We start from the raw sequence: 15,522 nt of genomic DNA, 5'->3' as shown, positions 1-15,522 counted from the left end.
CGAATCCTCACCAACACTTGTTATTATCTGTCTTCTGGATTATAGCCATCCTCTGTTGTTGTTGTTTAGTCACTAAGTCTTTTGCAACCCCATGGACTGTGGCCTACCAGGCTTCTCTGTCCATGGGATTGCCGAGGCAAGAATACTGGACTAGGTTGCCATTTCCTTCTCCAGGTGAGCTTCCTGACCCAGAAGTTGAACCTGTATCTAATGCATTGGCAAGTGGATTCTTTACTACCAGGAAATCCCATGGATGGAGAAGCCTGGTGGGGTATGGTCCATGGAGTTGCAAAAGCGTCAGATATGACTTAGCGACTGAACAACAATGACAATAGCCATTCTAGTGACTATTAAATGGTATCCTGTTGTTTTGACTTGCATTCCTTAATAGGAATAATTCCTTAATGATGTTAAGCATCTTTTCATGTGCTTATTGGTCACTTGTATGTGGAGAAATGTCTATTCAAATCCCTTGCTCATTAAAATATGTATCATCTTTTTACCATAGAATTGTAAGAGCTCTTTATATTGATGTATTCTGCATACAAATCTCCTATCAAATATTTGATTTACACGTTTTCTTCCAAAAGATCACATATTGTATGATTCCATGGAATCAAGGATTATATGGAATGTCCAGAGTAGGCAAATCTATAGAGATAGAAAATAGATTAGTGGTTTCCTAGAAGTGGGAGTGGAGGCATGGGGAATCACTGGTAATGAGTATGGGGTTTCTTTTGTAGGCAATGAAAATGTTCTAAAATTGATTGTGGAGATGGTTATATGACTATGAATATCCAAAAAACCACTGAATTGTACACTGTATGTGGTCAAATTACATGGTATGTGAACTATATCTCAGTAAACTTTTCAGAATTAAACTGCACTCATACAGCTTTTCTACATAATCTTATGAATTATTCTTCAAAATAATTACTTTTAACAGTACATATAGTTCACCATAATGATTTGGTAATTTATTTCACCATTCCTCTATTGTTAGATATTTAATTTTGTTTTCAATTTTCTGGTATTATAATAAATTGATGATGAATAGACATGCATATCTCTGATGACTTCATTAAAATTAAAATACATTTCTAAAATGTAGTTATCAGATAAAATTACATGAAATATTTAAGGTTCTTACATATGCTATATATTTTGCCCTCAAAAAATTATCTGTGAATTTAAACTTACATCATCAGCACCTATTCTTACCAACATTATAAAAATTGGCTTCTTAAAAAAAATTGGCTTCTTTAGTAGACAAAAATTAATATCTAGGGCTATTTTAATTTGCATTTCTTTCTACTCAAGTTGAGTAATTTTCATGTTTTTTTAACTTTTATTTTGTTGATTGTTCTCAACCTTTGCAGAATTTCTAACTGTTGTGTTGTTCCTTCTCTTACTGATTTGTAAGATCTTTGTAAATTGAGGATGATAAATTGTGTGTGTTACAAAAAAATTTCTGTGTTACATATTTTGCAAATGTTTCTCCAAATTTGACTTTTCATTTCAAAGAAAATATCACTGAGAATCAGTGTTTTTGTGTGCAAAAAATTATGGCAATAATTTCTTTTTTATGTATAAAAATTTGAGAAAAATGAAAAAAATATACTAGCATTTGTTAATCATAAGTTGTAAATAGAGAGGTACTCACTTTAACCTTTATACTTTAATTTTTAAAACTTTTCAAAAGAAAAACAAGAAAAACATATAAAATATCTAATAATTTAGAAATACATAACTTATTCAACCATTCTCCTATTGATAGACATTCAAGTTGTTTTCCATTTGGAGCTTTCACAAACATCACTGTAGTGATTATGTGTAATTCTTAATATCTTGATAAACTTTGAAATGATTGTACCATTCTGCCTTCTCGTGTTCCCAAACACTTTTCTATTATTATTAGAACATGACTCTGTTGTTCCCACAAAATTGATCAGTTAATTTATTTGAACAGGGTGCAATGGGAAAAGCATTGCTTACCTAGAGAATCATATCAAAAATGTATTTTATGGCTTCATATTTACCCGAGATATTACAAAAAAAAGGGCATGGTCATATAAATTTTGAAAAAACTCATTCCACTTTTGGGGATTCACAAAATTCCTTAGCATATTATCGGTCTTGACAAGTACTGCACTAAAGACAAAGTTCCATGATGTGCATATAAGAAAATAAAGTTCAGTCAAGTAACTTCAGGGGGCTACTACAATCCCCTCTTGGAGAGTGACAAAACTTATTTGCATAAGTCCTATGGTAAAGATAACTCTCTAATATGGATGAATGGTTTCCTAAATTTATTTCACCAAATAACTTTTTCCTGTTAACATCTATTAGTATGTCAAAGAATACCCATAGTAAAATGCTAAAATAAGAAAATGAGGGAGATAAACACCATGGATAAGTGAAATCTAAGTACTAGTATCATACAAGTGTCAAACATTTCATTAGGACTTTGGATAAGAAGATAGATTTAATTCTTTCCTCTTTTAAACCTTTAATTATAAGTGAGGGTGCACAGTAAATATAGCAAATCAGGTGTTTAAATGTAGTACTATAGTAGAAAGGGCATAATTTGAAGTCAGACAGACCTCAGTCGCAATGTTAGGTTATTTACATAGTAGCTAGATAGGTGGTTTAACTTCTTTGGACTTCAGGTTTCTCATTAAAATGGGGATAATAACATTCACCTCAAAGAGTTGATGTGAGCATTAAATGAGATAACATATGTCAGGTACATAGCAAAGTGACTGGCATATAGAAAATCTTATATAGCACACAGGTTCACAGCAGGGTTCTTTAAGGTAAAGAAGTGAAGACCTGAGAGCCAACAGATTGATGGCCTCTGAATAATTGCCAGATTTTTCATGGGAATAGAATTAGAGGGTTATTAGATCAGTTTCAAGCTCCACGGTATTTTTTTTACTAAAAATTTTCTTTTGATACTAAATTACACTGAGTTTATTTACCTGTGAATGTTGCAAAGGGAAGGCTGTTTAGCTTTTCATTAGGTCAAAGAGAATCCCATGTGTAAGGCTGCCTACCACTGATGAACAAATTAATAACATTTTGGGAGAGTGGGAGTGTAGGGATTGTGCTTTTTGCTTGTTTATGGGTAAGAGTAGGTTGTTAACTGACATAATGGAGTCAGGCAAAAAAAAAAAAAAACCTATTTGTAATCTTTTTCATTTCAGAGACCTGAAATGCAGCAGGACAAGAAGGAAAAAATCCAAACGAGATGTTTGACTGTTTCTGAATACCTTGGGGTCTTTTAGGCAAAGTGAATAGTGTGAGTTTGCAGGGAGTTAAGAGCATCTTTTTCAGTACACTACACAGGGAAAATATGTATAGAACTTCTGCTTATGTGCATAATAAAAGACAAAAGAATTTAACATCTTGTTTACCTGGTAAGAACTTACTCCTTTTCTAGTTCAGCTCCCCAGACTGCGTCTTAGCAGTCCAGGCATTTCTCTGTGTGCCTCCCTCAGAACACTGACCTGTTTGAGAGATGCAGGAGATGTAAAAGCTGCTATGTTTCTGTTTCCACGGCAAGAGATGATGATCCTTCTGGATAATCTGTAAGGTTGAAAAGTGAAGGTAAACAAATGTCCTTTCTCTTGTATGGCTGGGTATTCATTCATTGGCATACTTCCTTCTCAGGCAATCCCTGGAGGCAGCAGACATCTGCAAATATCTAAAGACTGATGTGCTATCTACTGAAGCACTTGCAACCAGCCCAAGCATCCACATTTAAAGAGTAGTCAGCCTGCTGTACTATGCACTAAGATTATTTTATTTGTCAGCATTATCTGATCTATAATAGTGGCTAGTATTTGACTTAACTAGCTGTGATGACAGCTAAACATAATTAGGCTTTAAGGGAATATTTCAGTCTTGCTACTAACAAAATTACTCTGTTTTGTTATTCCACTGGACATAAATTGAGATAGCTGTTACAGCACTTTAGGTGTTGGTGTGTTTTTAAAAAGGAATGATATATCTAGAAAATAAGAGGCTTTGGAATCAACAAGCAACATCATTTACAGTAGAGATGTCTTGTTTCCAATCCCCAGCCTATTGAGGAGCAAGTTCAGTTCAGTCACTCAGTTGTGTCCAACTCTTTGCCACCCCATGGACGCCAGGCCTCCCTGTCCATCACCAACTCCCGGAGCTTGCTCAAACTCATGTCTATCGAGTTGGTGATGCCATCCAACCATTTCATCCTCTGTCCTCCCCTTCTCCTCCTGCCCTCAATCTTCCCCAGCATCAGGGTCTTTTCCAATGAGTCAGTTCTTTGCGTCAGGTGGCCAAAGTATTGGAGCTTCGCTTCAGCATCAATACTTCCAATGAATATTCAGGACTGATTTCCTTTAGGATTGACTGGTTGGATTTCCTTGCAGTCCAAGGGACTCTCAAGAGTCTTCTCCAACACCACAGTTCAAAAGCAGCAATTCTTCAGCACTCAGCTTTCTTTATAGTCCAACTCTCACATCCATACATGACTGAAAAAACTATAGCTTTGATAAACGGACCTTTGTCAGCAAAGTAATGTCTCTGCTTTTTAATATGCTATCTAGATTGGTCATAGCTTTACTTCAGAGGAGCAAGCATCTTTAAATTTCATGGCTGGAGTCACCATCTGCTGTGATTTTGGAACCCAAGAAAATAAAGTCTGTAAGTGTTTCCATTGTTTCCCCATCTATTTGACATGAAGTGATGGGACCAGATGCCATGATCTTAGTTTTCTGAATGTTGAATTTTAAGTCAACTTTTTCACTCTCCTCTTTCATTTTCATCAAGATCTCTTTAGTTCCTCTTTGCTCTCTGCCATATGGGTGGTATCATCTGCATATCAGAGGTTATTGATATTTCTCCTGGCAATCTTGATTCTAACTTGTGCTTCATCCAGCCCAGCATTTCGCATGATGCACTCTGCATATAAGTTAAATAAGCAGGGTGACGATATACAGCCCTGATGTACTCCTTTCCCAATTTGGAACCAGTCTGTTGTTCCACGTCCAGTTCTAACTGTTGCTTCTTGACCTTCATACAGATGTCTCAGGAGGCAGGTAAGGTGGTCTGGTATCACCATCTCTTTAAGAATTGTACACAGTTCATTGTGATACACACAGTCAAAGGCTTTGGCATAGTCAATAAAGCAGACGTAGATGTTTTTCTGGAACTCTCTTACTTTTTCTATGATCCAAATGATGTTGGCAATTTGATCTCTGGAGCCAACTTGTGGAGCAAGATGGTGGAGTAGAAGGACATGCACTCATCTTCTCCTGTGAGAATTCCAAAGTTTCAACTCGCTGCTGAACAACCATTGACAGGAGAATGTTGGATCTCACCAAAAAATGATACCCCATGTCCAAGGGCAAAGGAGAAACCCAAGCAAGACTGTAGGAGGGGTGAAATCATATTTAGAATCAAACTCAATACCTGCCAGAGATGCTCAGAGGGCTCAAACAAAACCTTGTGTGCACCAGGACCCAGAGACCCCACAGAGACTGAGCCAGACCTGCTTTTGAGTGTTTGACTGTCTCCTGTGGAGGCATGGGTCAGCAGTGACCTGCTGCAGCGGCATGGGCTCTGGGTGCAATAGACCTGGGTCACACAGCATGTGGCATAAGCCCTCTTGGAGGAGGTCGCCATTAACCCCGCCATAGAGACACTGAGCAGACAACCCACAAACTGCAGAACAATAAAGAAATTCTCATATTGTTAAGAAAGTTCTAGGATCCACAACAGATTTCCCAACCTGGGGATCTGGCAAAGGGACTGAGAACCCCCAGGAATTTGACTTTGTAGGCCAGTGGGATTTGATTACAGAACTTACACAGGACTGGGGAAACAGACTCTTGGAGGGCACAAACAAAACCTTGTGCATATCAGGACCCAGGAGAAAGGAGCAATGATCCCACAAGAGACTGGCCCAGACTTGCCTGTGAGTGTCCAGGAGTCTCCGTAGACATGTGGGTCGACAGTGGCCTGATGCAGGGTCAGGGGCACTGAATAAAACAGTGCATGAACAAGACCTTTTAAAGGAGGTTGCCATTATCTTCATTACCCCTAATAGTTTTGTCTCAGGTCAAACAACAGGGAGGGAAGACAGTCCCACCCTTCAACAGAAAATTTGATTAAAGATTTACTGAGAATGGATCCACCCATGAACAAACCCCAGTTTCCCCCACTGTCAGTCTCTCTCAACAGGAAGCTTCCATGAGACTCTTATCCTTATCAGATGGAAGACAGGATGAAAATCACAATCACAGAAAACTAATCAAACTGATCACATGGACCACAGCCTTGTCTAACTCAAAGAAACTATGAGCCATGCCGTGTAGGGCTACTCAAGATGGCTGGGTCATAGTGGAGAGTTCTGACAAAATGTGGTCCACTGGAGAAGAGAATGGCAAGCCACTTTGGTATTCTTGCCTTGAGAACCCCATGAACAGTATGAAAAGGCAAAAAGATATGACACTGAAAGATGAACTCCCCAGGTCAGTAGATGCCCAATATGCTACTGGAGAAGAGTAGAGAAATAACTCCAGAAATAATGAAGAGACAGAGCCAAAGTGAAAACAATGCCCAGTTGTGGGTGTGACTGGTGATGGAAGTAAAGTTTGATGCTGTAAAAAGCAATATTGCATAGGAACCTGAAATGTTAGGTCTATGAATCAAGGTAAATTGGAAGTGGTCAAATGGCAGATGGCAAGAGTGAACATCGAAATTTTAGGAATCAGTGAACTAAAATGTACTGGAATGAGTGAGTTTAATTCAGATGACCATTATATCTACTACTGTGGGCAAGAATCCCTTAGAAGGAATGGAGTAAACCTCATAGTCAACAAAAGAGTCTGAAATGCAATACTTGGATGCAGTCTCAAAAATGACTGAATGATCTGTGTTTACTTCCAAGGCAAACCATTCAACATCATGGTAATCCAAGTCTATGCCCCAACCACTAATGCTGAAAAAGCTGAAGTTGAACAGTTCTATGAAGACCTACAACACCTTTTAGAATTAACACCAAAGAAGATGTCCTTTTCATCAAAGGGGACTGGAATGCAAAAATATGGAGTATTTGGATACTTGGAGTATCCAAGAGATACTTGGAGTAACAGGCAAGTTTGGCCTTGGAGTACAAAATGAAGCAGAGCAAAATTTAACAGAGTTTTGCCAAGAGAATGCACTGGTCATAGCAAACACCCTCTTCCAACAACACAAGAGAAGACTCTACACATGGCCATCATCAGATGGTCAATAGCAAAATCATATTGATTTCATTCTTTGCAGGCAAAGATGGAAAAGTTCTATACAGTCAGCAAAAACAAGACTGGGAGCTGACTGTGGCTCAGATCATGAAGTCCTTATTGCAAAATTCAGACTTAAATTGAAGAAAGTAGGGAAAACCACTAGACCATTCAGTTATGACCTAAATAAAGTCCCTTATGATTATACAGTGGAAGTGACAAATAGATTCAAAGGATTTGATCTGATAGACAGAATGCCTGAAGAACTTTGGACAGAGATTCATGACATTGTATAGGAGGCAGTGATCAAGACCATCCTCAAGAAAAAGAAACAATAAGGGGCAAAATGGTTGTCTGAGAAGGTCTTACAAATAGCTGAGAAAAGAAGAGAAGTGACAGGCAAAGCAGAAAAGGAAAGATATACCCATTTGAATGCAGAATTCTAAAGAATAGCAAGGAGAGATAAGAAAACCTTCCTAAGTGATCAATGCAAAGAAATAGAGGAAAACAATAGAATGGTAAAGACTAGAGATCTCTTCTAGAAAATTAGAGATACCAAGGGAACATTTCATGCAAAGGTGGGCTCGATAAAGGACAGAAATGGTATGGACCTAACAGAAGCAGAAGATATTAAGAAGAAGTGGGAAAAATACACAGAAGAACTGTATAAAAAAGATCTTCTTGACCCAGATAACCATGATGGTGTGATCACTCACCAAGAGCCAGATATCCTGGAATGCGAAGTAGTGGGCCTTAGGAAGCATCACTAAGAACAAAGCTAGTGGAGGTGATGGAATTCCAGTTGAGTTATTTCAAATCCTAAAAGATGATGGTGTTACAGTGCTGCACTCAATATGCCAGCAAATTTGGAAAACTCTGCAGTGACCACAGGACTGGGAAAGATCAGTTTTCACTCCAATCCCAAAGAAATGCAATGTTAAGGAATGTTCCAACTACTGCACAATTGCACTCATCTCACACTCTAGCAAAGTAATGCTCAAAATTCTCCAAGCCAGGCTTAAATAGTATGTGTACTGAGAACTTCCAGATGTTCAAGCTGGGTTTAGAAAAGGCAGAATAACCAGAGATCAAATTGCCAACATCTGTTTGATCATTTAAGGAGCAAAGTATACTCTGAATCAGCTTGCTTAATGTACAGATAATCACTTTCTTTACATTCCCTACATAATAATGTACTTGGCACTTTGAGATTAAAAAAAAGTTGACAGTGGTTGTCCCTTACATTCCCTTACAGCTCTCTTTTATGAACTTAATGTGCCTTCATAGTGCTCTCATAAGTGTAAGGTCTGGGTCCCAGAAAATAGAGGACAGCCAGAGTGGGTTACCCCTGCACAGTAGGATGGCAACTTCTCATTCCACTAAATTAACCAGGCAGATTCCAAAGACAAATCTGCTTTCTTCCAGGAAGAGTGGAACAGTAAAAAGTGGCTCTGCTAATGTCTGTCTTTGGAATCATGTGTCTATGGTGGGCACAGCATTCTGTCTTATTTGGAATCCCAGACCTAGGATATTCTTGCCTGTAAGTCTGAACAGAAAGCAGATGTATTGACCCAGCTCTTCAGTGAAGGATATACAGAGAATTACTCATGTTTGTCAAACAGCTCCAAAGAGAAAAAGAGGCAGCAAGTGCTTGAGCATACATCTCATGTTACCTATACAGTTCTATCAAGAAAGCAATTGATCAATGTAAAAGGCAATTCTGGAACTTCAATGCACTATTTGCCTTGACGTTTCTGATGGTTGACTGTCTCAGAACTTTTTAGGTATCAATTGGCAGTGTACCTTTTCAGACACTGGCTTTTAGTATTCTGCTAGATGGGTTTCTTTTACTATTTACCATTGCAATCCACACTTGATTTGGCCAGAGAAATTCCTTCCTACAATCATTTGAATTAAAATCAGGCTTGCAGACATTGAAACTTGAGCTAGGAAACTCAAATATCATCTTCCTCCATAGTTTCATTCCCATAGGAGATTAAGTTAAGGCTGCAAAGGGTCATTGCCAGGTGAGGACTAAATTGAAAGAATGCAGATACTTCAAAAAATCAGGCTCTGCATAATAGAAGACAAATGCAGAATGTAGGAAAAGAATTTACTTTCTTCTTCTCCCATCTACACATATACTGCTTTTACTACCCCTACCTGCTCTTGCTGCCTATGCTGTAGTGATTTTACCGTTATTCAATAAATGTTTACTTGAACCAAGAATGATGTCATTTTTGTCTTAGTGTATGCTGGCCCAGCTGTTTCTCTTCCTGCCTCATCCTAGATCTCCTCCCTTCCTTTAAAACCCTATGATCCCACATAAACCTTTGTTACTATGGGAAGTGACCACAAGAGAATATGTGTACTTTTTCATACCCATTGGTTTTGAGAGATTGGGCAGAGTAGGGAAATGAACATAATGTCGCGTCTCCAAGAACATAGGTTGAGTTATGACCGCTTAATTGCCTTACATAAGTGACTTTACCTCCCTAGCTTCAACTTTTTCATCTGTAATCTAATTCCTGTGTACATTGATTTCCTATTCTAGACATTTCATATAAATAGAATAATATATTATGTGATATTTTGCATCTGACTTCTTTCACTTGGCATAGTATATTCAATATTCGCCAATGTTGTGCATACATCAGTACTTCATTCTGTTCTGTAGCTGAATAATTTATATTGTATGAATATACCATGTTTTGCTTATCCACTAATCAGTTGGTGGACAGTTAATATGTTTTCATCTTAGTGATTATGAATAACGCTGCTATGAATATTTGCATGCAAGCTTTTTACCTGGAAATATGTTTCAAATTCTCTGGGATATACCTAGGAGTGGAATTGCTGGGTGTGGTAAGCAGAATAATGGCCGTCTAAAGTTGTTAGGATACATGTCAAAAGGAAATTGAAGTTGTAGACTGACTGAAAGTTGCCAACTGGGTGACCTTAAAGTAGGGAGATTATCCTGAACTATATAAGTGTGTCCTACATGGAATCACAAGGGTGTATAAGTGTGGAGGGAGAGTCAAAATAGAAAATCCAGAGGAAAACATGTGACACCAAAAGAATGGTTAAAATAATCCTATGCTACAGACTTTCATGATGCTTGCAGGCATAAACTAAGAAATGCTGGATGCCTCTATAAGCTGGAGAGGGAAAGAAAGTGATTATCTCCTACAGCTCCCCAGAAAGCTCTGCCAACACATTGCTTTCAGTACAGTGAGATCTGTACCTGAATTGTGAAATAGGAAACAATGAGATAATGCCTTCTTATTGTGCAATATATATGCAATATAAAATTTACTAATTTTAAACATTTTAAAGTATACAATTCAGTGGTACTAAATACATGCACAGTATTGTACAGCTATCACCAATATCTAGTTGCAGAACTTTTTGTTATGGCAAAAAGAAACTCTATATTCATTAAAGTTACTCCTCATTTACCTCTTCACCCAGTCCCTGGAAACCACTAATCTGCTTTTTATCTCTATGAATTGCCAATTCTATATATTTTACATAAATAAAAACATATGTGGCTTTTGTGTCTAGTTTCTTTCACTTAACATAGTAGTTTCAAGGTTCATACAAGTTGTACTATATATCAATATTTAACTCTTTTCAATGGCTGACTAATATTACATTGTATGTATATCCCACATTATGTCTCTCTCTGTTCAACAGTTGATGGATGTTTGAGCTGTCTTCACTTTTTGGTTACTGTGAATAGTGCTGCTATCAACATTCCTCTACAAGCTTTTATTTGAAAACCTTTTTTCAGTTCTTTTGGGTATATAAATATGAGTCAAATTGCTGGACTGTATAATAATTCTATGTTTGACTAAGGTTGACCCTTAAACAATGTGGGGGTTAAGGGTACTGACCCAACACCACATTGAAAATCCATATATAACTTATAGTTGACCCTCCATATAAATGGTTCCTCTGTATCCATGATTCCTCTGTCTATGTGATTCTGCATGTGCAAATTCAACCAACTATAAACTGTGTAAGACTATAATATTTACTAAAATAGTCAAAAATCCACATATACATGTACTTGTGCAACTGAAATACATATTGTTCAAGAGTCAACTCTAATTGAAGAAAAACTGTAGTACTTTCCATAGTGGCTGCACTATTTTATATTCCCACCAGTAGTATATGAGTGTTCCCATCCTCCACACCTCACATAATTTTCTTTTTTATTAATTATGGTCATCCTGGTATCTTTGAAGTGTTATCTAACTGTGGTTTTGATTTTCCTTATGACAAATATTGAGTATTTTTTCATGTGTTCATTGGTCACTTGTGCACCATATTGAAGAGTTATATATCCAAGTCCTTTATATATTTTTATACAAATTTTACAGGTTACTTTTCATTTACAGTTATTACAAAATATTGGCTATCTTCCCCACATTGTATAATGCCCTCTTGTGTCTATCTTACACCCCATAGTTTGTACCTCCCACTCCTCCACTCCCATATTTCCTCTTACCACCTCCCCGCTGGTAACTGCTGGTTTATCTTCTGTGAGTCAGCTTTAAAAAAAATCTTCACTATTTTGTTTTATATTTTAGATTCTACATACAAATAAAATTATATAATATTTGCCTTTCTCTGTCTGACATATTTCACATAGCATAACATAGTCCAATATCAAAATTTCATACTTTTTATGGCTGAGTATTATTCCATTGTATATATACCACATCTTCTTTAGTCATTTATTTGTTGATGGACACGTAGGTTGTCTTCAAATCTTGGTAACTGTAAATAATGCTGCTGTGAATTTTAGGATGCATGTATCTTTTTTAATTAGTGTGTTTTTTTTGGGGGGGGGTATATACCTAGGAGTGGAATTGCTGCATCATATGGTAGTTCTATTTCTAGTTTTTTGAGAAAGCTCCATAGTATTTTCCATAATGGCTGCACCAATTTACATTCCCATCTACAGTGTAAGAGAGTTCCCTTTTCTCCACATCCTCGCCAACATTTGTCATGTGTGGTTTTTTTGATGATAGCCATTCTGACAGGAGTGAGATGATATCTCATTACAGTTTTGATCTGCATTTCCCTGATTAGCGATATTGAGCATCTCTTCATTTGGTTGTTGGATTAAAGAATTAAATGTAAGATAAAATACCATCAAACTCTTCGAGAAAAACATAGATAGAAGAATACATAAATCACAACAATATTTTTTTGGATCAGTTTCCTAAAGCAAATAAAGCAAAAGTAAAAGTAAATGAATAGGACCTAATTAAACTTAAAAGCTTTCACACAGTAAAGGAAATTATCCACAAAGTGAAAAGACAACCTATTGAATGGGAGAAAATGCTTGCAAATGATATGATCATTAAGGGGTTAATATTCAACATATATAAACAACTCATACAATACAATATGAAAAACTGCTTTTATTTTTTTAATGCTTTAATTGGTGAAATATTGATTCACAGTGTTGCACTGGTTTCTGTTGTACAATAACACAAATCAATTATAATTATATATATATATATATATATATATACACATACATATATATATATACACACACACACATATACATATATATCCTCCCTCTTGAGTTACCCACCCTCCCCCCCCCATTCCATTCTTCTACTTCATCACAGAGCACCAGGCTGGGCTTCCTGTGTTATATAGCAACTTGCCACTAACTGCGGTTCATGGGGTCGCAAAGAGTCGGACACGACTGAGTGACTGAACTGAACTGAACTGATCTATTTTATACATTATAGTGTACATATGTCAATGCTACTTTCTCAATTCACCCCACCCTCACCTTCCCGCACTGTGTCCACAAGTCTGTTCTCTACTAGGTTCAGCAGTAATGTTTTTCTATATTTCCTTGTTAGTTAGTAGTTGCTCGGTCATGTCTGACTCATGTGACTTGCCAGGCTCCTCTGTCCATGAAATTTTCCAGGCAAGAATACTGGAGTGGGTTGCCATTTCCTTCTCCAGGGGATCTTTCCAAACCAGGGATTGAACTTGGGTCTCCCACATTGCAGGTAGACTCTTTACTATGTGAGCCACCAGGGAAGCCCCAGATTCCATATATATGTGTTAATATATGATACTTGTTTTTTTCCTTCTGACTTCACTCTGTATAATAAGTTCCAGATTCATTCATTTCACTACAACAGACTCAAACTTGTTCCTTTTTATGACTATGAGTATGAATAATGAGAAATATGAGTCATATTTCATTGTATGTACCACATCTTCTTTATTTATTCATCAATAATGGATATATAGGTTGCTTCCATGTCCTGGTTATTGCAAAGAGTGCTACAATGAACATTGGGGTACATGTGTCTTTCCGAATTGTGGTTTTCTCAGGGTCAGTTTTCATTCCAGTCTCAAAGAAGGACAATACGAAAGAATGCTCAAACTACCGTACAACTGTGCTCATTTCACATGCTAGTAAGGTAACACTCAAAATCATTCAAGTTAGGCTTCAACAGTATGGGAACTGATAAATTCCAGATGTATAAGTTGGCTTTAGAAAATGCAGAGGAACCAGAGATCAAACTGCCACCATCCACTGAATCTTAGAAAAAGCAAGAGAATTTCAGAAAAATATGTACTTCTGCTTCATCAACTATGCTAAAGCCATTGACTGTGTGGATTACAACAAGCTGTGAAAAATGATTAAAGAGATGGGACTATCACACCACCTTACCTGCCTCCTGAGAAACCTGTATGCAGGTCAAGAAGCAACAGTTAGAATCAGACATGGAACAACAGACTGGTTCAAAATTGGGACAGGAGTACATCAAGGCTGTATATTATCACCCTGCTTATTTAACTTATATTTATAGCATAGTATATCATGCAAATGCCAGGCTGGGTGAATCACAACCTTAAATCAAGACTGACAGGAGAAATATCAATAACTTCAGATATGCAGATGACACCACCCTAATGGCAGAAAGTGAAAAGGAACTGAAGAGCCTCTTGATGAAGGTGAAAGAGGAGAGTGAAAAAACTGGCTTAAAACTCAACATTCAGAAAACTAAGATCATGGCATCTGGTCTCATCACTTCCTAGCGAATAGATAAGGAAGCAATGGAAACAGTGAGACACTTTATCTTCTTGGAATCCAAAATCACTGCAGATGGTTAATGCAGCCATGAAATTAAAAGATGCTTGCTCCTTGGAAGAAAAGCTATGACAAACCTAGACAGCATATTGAAAAGCAGAGACATCACTGTGCCAACAAAGATCCATCTAGTCAAAGCTATGGTTTTTCCAGTAGTCATGTATGGATTTGAGAGTCGGACAATAAAGAAGGCTGAGCACCAAAGAATTGATGCTTTTGAAATGTGGTGTTGGAGAAGACTCTTAAGAGTCCCTTGGACTACTAGAAGATCAAACCTGTCAATCCTAAAGGGAATCAATCCTGAATATTCACTGGAAGGACTGATGCTGAAGGTCAAACTCCAATCCTTTGGCCACCTGTTGCGAAGAACTGACTCATTTGAAAAGATCCTGATGCTGGGAAAGCTTGAAGGCAAGAGGAGAAGGGGACGACAGAGGATGAGATGGTTGGATGGCATCACCGAGTCAATGGACATAAATTTGACCAAACTCTGGGAGATAGTGAGGAACAGGGAAGCCTGAAGTACTGCAGTCCATGGAGTTGCAATGAGTCAGACACAACCAGGTGACTGAACAACAACAGGGTATATATATGCCCAGTAGCAGGGTTGCTAGATCATGCTGTAGATTTATTCCTAGTTTTCGAAGGAGTCTCCATACTGTTATCCATAATGACTGTATCAGATTAAATTCCCACCAACAGTGCAAGAGGGTTCCCCTTTCTCCACACTCTCTCCAGCATTTATTATTTCTAGATTTTTTGATGATGGTCATTCTGGTTGGTGTGAGATGACACCTTACTGTAGTTTTGATTTGCATTTCTTTAATAATGAGCAATGTTGAGTATCTCTTCATGTTTATTGGCCACTTGTATGTCTTCTTTGGAGAAATGTCTGTTTAGGTATTCTGCCGATTTTTTTATTGAGTTGTTTGTTTTTCCGATACTGAGCTGTATGAGCTGCTTATATATTTTGGAGTTTAACCCTTTTTAAGTTGCTTTGTTTGCATTAATTTTCTCCCATTCTGAGGGTTGTCTTTTCATCTTGTTTATAGTTTCCTTTGCTGTGCAAAAGCTTTTAAGTTTTATTCGGTACTATCTCTTTATTTTGGTTTT

Source organism: Cervus canadensis, chromosome X, assembly GCF_019320065.1.
Source record: "Cervus canadensis isolate Bull #8, Minnesota chromosome X, ASM1932006v1, whole genome shotgun sequence".
NCBI lineage: Eukaryota > Metazoa > Chordata > Mammalia > Artiodactyla > Cervidae > Cervus > Cervus canadensis.
Note: the sequence above shows the minus strand (reverse complement) of the source record.